Raw genomic sequence first — 6000 nt, forward strand, 5'->3', positions numbered from 1 at the left:
AGCTTTTAAACTCTATTTCCTCTGATATCTCTGCTATTATTTTGTATATTACTACTGCACATATGATTTGACTAGATCTTTAGGAACGTTTCTCTCATAAGAACGGTCATCGTATATTTCAACTACAGAAATCTATTTCTGCTCTCTCTAAAGGGTTGCTTTCGGTGAGTACCTATTTTACTCCCCTAAAAACTCTTTGGGATGAGCTAGCGAATTACAAGTCTGCTCCTGCTTGTTCTTGTGGAGTTGTATGTATGTTGAACTTTTATGTTCAACATGAGCACGTTTTACAGTTTTTAATGGGATTGAATGAGTCTTTTTCATCTTCTCGTGCTCAGATCTTGCTTTTGGAGCCCTTGGCCCCTCTTAACAAAGTATTCTCTCTTGTTTTACAAGAACAATAGCAAGAAATTTCTGTTATTCCTCTTCTATCTATTGATTCACATGTGTTTGTTTCTAAGAGTGATGGATCCAGATATGCTAAATCATTCTTCAAGAAGGAAAGACCAGTGTGCAAACATTATGGAATCACTGGTCATGTTGTTGAAAAATGTTATAAGTTGCATGGATTTCCACCGGGTTATAAACCAAAGCCGAAGCAACAGTCTATAGCTAATCAAGTTGTTCTTAATGACAACCATTCCTCGGCTGCTTCTCATTTCTCTTTAACTGAGGCTCAGTATCAACAGCTTTTGTTCATGCTTCATCCTCCAAACACTTATGATGAATCTTCTCATGTTGTTAATGCAATAACCTCAAATTCATTATTTTCTAGTATGTTTTTTTCTCATAATATGTTATAATAATCACTCTATTTTTTCTTCCACTACATCTGATTCATTTGATTCTAATTGTTGGATTCTTGATACGGGAGCCACAAATCATATGGTTCCTTTGGTCAATTATTTTTCCTCTGTTACTAATACTGTACATTCTTTTGTTAAGCTTCCTAATGGTCAATCTGTGTCTGTTACACAATTGGCTCTGTTCGTATTTCTGAACATCATGTTTTACATGGTGTTCTATGTGTACCTTCATTCACCTTCAAATTAATCTCTATCAACGAGCTTACTCAATCACTCACTTGTTGTTTTTGTTTTCATCTGATGTTTGTTTCATTTAGGATCTGACTCATTGGAAGCTAATTGGAGTGGGTAGATAGCAAGGAGGACTTTCTCTACTACTACAACCAGGCTCTTCTCTTTGTAAACCTAAGTTTTTCTCCTGCTTCATATAATGCATGTTCTTTTAATAATCAGTTTTCACATGCTTGTTGTGTATCATCCAAATGCTCACTGTTTGAGCTTTGTCATAATAGGCTCGATCATCCTTCTACTTCGAGAATGTTGTTTGTGAATAAATTTGTTCCAACATTGACTATACCAAACAATCCTTGTATGATTAGCCCATAATCCAAACAAAACAAAAAATACATTTTCCTAATAATGTTCATATATCTGATGCTCCTTTTTATCTTGTTCATTGTGATGTTTGGGTGCCATTAGTTGTTTCTACTATTGAATGTTACATATTTGTTTTCTATTGTTGATGATTCAACTTGTGCCACATGGGTTTATATTCTTAAATGTAAATCTAAGGTGACACTTCTTATGAAAAAAAAAATCAAAATGATCAAAACTCAGTTTCATCGTAAAAGAAAAAAAAAATCGCATTGACCATGGTGAAGAATTTTCACTTTCCAAATTTCTCAATTCTAAAGGTGTTTTACATCAACAAAGTTGTGTTGAAACTCCACAACAAAATTCTGTTGTGGAGAGAAAGCATCAGCACATACTTAATATAGCCAGAGCTTGGATGTTTCAGTCTCACTTACCTATTAAATTCTGGGGTGATGCTGTTTTAACAGCCACCTACATTATTAATAGGTTACCTACTCCTCTGTTGAAACACAAGTCTCCTTTTGGACTTTTGTTTAAATCTTCTCCTTCCTATGATCATTTAAGTACATTTGGTTGCTTATGTTTTGCCTCCACTCTACAAAGATCTCACACCAAGTTTGATCCTAAAGCCCGTACCTATGTTTTCTTTGGATATCATTTGGGTATCAAAGGATACAAACTTCTTGATCTTCAAACAAATCAATGTTTTGTTTCTAGACATGTTGTTTTTCATGAACATATTTTCTCCTATACTTCTCAAACTTTTTCATCTCCTTTATCTCTTCATTCTAACATGTGTCTTCCCTTTCCTCACGTATCTTCAACATTAGATCTATTGCATGTGCCTTCAACAGTGTCTCCTTCTGATATTTCATTTCCTCCCAACCATAATATTTCTTCATCTAATGATCATTCATCATTCGATCATTCCCCTAATGTTCACCCTCATATTCATCCTGCCACCTCACCAATAATATCTAAAATCCCTCGAAGATCCACTAGAATCAGAGGAACACCTGGTTACTTGCAGAATTTTTACTGCAATTCTTCTTCTTCTACACACTCTACATCAGATCCTACAATAGGTTTCTCTTCTTCTCCTTTCTCACACACAAAGTATGATATTTTTAATTTTCTATCTTATGCTCGTCTCACTTCAGCTCAGAAATCTTTTGCTTTATCAATTACTGCTAATATTGAACCTGAGTTCTATCATCAAGTAGTCAAGCAATCTCATTGGAGAGATGCTGTGAGTGCTGAGATTACAGCCTTGGAAAATAATAATACATGGACTATTACTTTCTTACCTACTAACAAAAAATCCATAAACTGTAAATGGGTTTACAAAATTAAGTATCATGTTGATGGTTCCATAGAGCATTACAATGCAAGGTTGGTTGCCTAGGGTTATACCCAAAAGGAAGGTTTGGATTATTCTAAGACTTTTTCTCCGATAGCTAAAATGGCTACTGTTAGAACACTATTAGTTATTGTTGTTGTCCAAGGTTGGCATCTTATACAACTTGATGTTAATTATGCCTTTTTACATGGGGATTTATCTAAAGAAATGTATATGAAATTGCCTCCTAGATTCCATGTTAAAGGGGGTCCAAGGTTTGCAAGTTGAGAAAATCACTTTATGGTCTGGAACAAGCATCCCGCCAGTGGTTTTCTAAGTTTTCAGCTTCTATTCTTGACTTGGGGTTTGTGCAATCCAAAGCTAATTATTCACTTTTTACCAAGTACAATGGTTCTTTCATTGCACTTCTCTCTTATGTTAATGATATTCTCATAGCTAGTAATGATTTGAAATCTGTGGAGCACTTGAAGTCCTTGCTTGATGATAAGCTCATGCTTAACGACCTCGGTCAGCTCAAATATTTTCTTGGGTTGGAGGTGGCTCAATCTCTAGATGGCATTTCTCTATGTCAAAGAAAATATGCTTTAGAGATTCTTCAAGATGCTGGTTTTCTTGCATCTAAACCTATCTCTTTCCCCATGGAGCAGAATGTGAAGTTGAGTTAAGAATTAGATTTATTGTCTGATCCTACTATCTATTGTAGACTTGTCGGTAGACTTCTCTACCTTACACTCACACAGCCAGACTTGTCTTACCCTATGCATAGGCTCAGTTAGTATATGGCTCAGCCAAGATAGCCTCATCTAACAGCAGCTTATAGAATTTTATAGTATATAAAGAGTACTCATGGTCATGGTCTCTTATTTCCAGCTGCTAACTCTTTAACCATTAAGGTTTTTGCATATTCAAATTGAGCTTCTTATCCTGACAGTCATCGCTCAACAAGTGGTTATTGTGTTTTTCTTGGAGATTCCATGGTTTTCTGGAAGACCAATAAACAATTAACTGTTTTTCGTTCTTCAGCAGAAGCTGAATATCATTCGATGGCATCTACTACCTGTGTCATTATCTGGTTTCTTACTCTTCTATCTTATTTTGGTATATCACATCCTAAAAGTGCTCAATTGTTTTATGACAGTCAAGCGCTTTGCACATAGTTGACAATCTAGTTTTTCATGAAAGGACGAAGCATATTGAGCTGAGCTACTATTTTATTCATCACAAAATTCAGGCTGAGGTCATCAAGACTTTTCATTTGGCTTCTCATCACCAACTTGCTGATGTTCTCACCAAGCCTCTTGGTCATAAACAGTTTCACCATTTAATCACAAAGATAGGAGTACATTCTATTTACTCTCCATCTTGAAATGGGGTATCACATATATTTTATCCACGTGTCTTATGTACATTTAATCGATTATTTTGTACATGATATAAATACTCTATATTTTACTTTACCTTTACTTTACTTTTGTAAAATTGGACTCACATTAAAAATATCATTTTTTACAATTTCTCTCCACACTCGAGGACCTTCCTCCCCTAGGGTTTCAACTTGTTAATTACATCTTCTTCAACCTCTAACCCTATTTTTTTTTCATTATATTGAGAGCTACCATGAGAAACTGTGCATATTAATAGATTTTTCACTCAAAGAACACGTAGACTTATATTTTTATGCCTAAACACGTAAATATATGTTTCTTCCTTTATTTATATTTTATATGCATTATTTATTATTTATTTCATATATGAGTATCCAAACACTGTATTAATGATCAACCCATCATCGTGGGCAATTGACCATATTGTTGGGGACTGGCCCCTCCGGTAAATTGCATGAACATTAAGGGAATGACGTACATAGCTTCATCTATTACGTATCTCTAGTGACCATCAAATTAAAGAATGGTACATACGTACCGTTCTTATTTTATTTAAACAGATAAATTAATAGTTATTGATGAGCTTATATATATACATGTACGCGCGCATATATATATATATATATATATATAAAGAAATAATAAATATTGTTTTTTTCAACCCGATCAGCACATATCAAACACTCAATTAAAATCCAAAAGCCAGGTCATTCAACGATAATATTTTAACGTAGCCAAATAAGCAGTTGTGTTTAAGTTTTGAAAAAAAAAAAGTAAACCTATATTGTGTGTATATCTATATATATATATATATGTATATATATATTCGTATAATTATAATCGAAACCTAAAATGATATTAGTCTATATTAATTACAATATTCTAGTGATTCAAAATGAACCATGATCCCTTGCTTTTTCGTAATCCCAAATTCGCATGTATTCTTCACGCCGACTAGTAGAAAGATTCATCTCAAATAAATCATTATGAACACATAATGAATATTATGAGTAATTCTACATACAACCATGAAAAGCATAAACGTCGCGTAATCGCTTGGAAAAATAGTGAAGTTCCCTTTTAAAAAATTAATTTTTTCCATGTGAGTCTCATGTTTTTTTCACTTTTTTCAAAGCGATTAAGCGGCGGTTGCACAATTCACGATTACAAATATTTTTTCTCGTTGAGAAATATGCACATTCTTCTTTCTAAATGGATTTTTATCAATCACACTAGTTAATGTGTCATATTTTAAATAATTTTTTTAACTTCTTAATTAAATTTAAAGTAATTTTAAATGTGCAACCTCAAATTTATATGATAAAAAAGTATAAGGAAAGTTGTTACTTCTCCAAAAATAACGCCATCAAGTACAGCAGATCAAGCCTCTAAATCTCATAAATCTAATTCTGTATTTTCAAATTCTTGATGTGTAATCTGTATAGCTCATAGGTGTTAATGTATACTTATTAGGCAGTTATATGATAGCCTTATTTTCGAGCTTAACTGAAGCCTTTCAACTTGTATATATATATATACCTGCATTGTAAATGAAATTAGTGAGTCATTACATTCAAAAACATTTCCCATGCTTCTTTATATGGTATTAGACTACCCTCTCTCCATCAAGTAAAATTCTTATCCTTTTCCTCCACCTTCCACACATGGCAAACTCTACTATCACTCCCGTGGCCATCAACTCCAATTAGCAGATTACGACTAGAGTCACCCCAACAAATTATCCCTCTCGGCATGCGTAATTTGAGTCCCTTCTTCTTGGCTATAATCTATATGGCTATGTTGATGGAACAATCACATGCCCACCACGACCCCTGATGCTGCAATCATTGCCGCG

The sequence above is a fragment of the Juglans regia genome, chromosome 6, assembly GCF_001411555.2.
Source record: "Juglans regia cultivar Chandler chromosome 6, Walnut 2.0, whole genome shotgun sequence".
Lineage (NCBI taxonomy): Eukaryota > Viridiplantae > Streptophyta > Magnoliopsida > Fagales > Juglandaceae > Juglans > Juglans regia.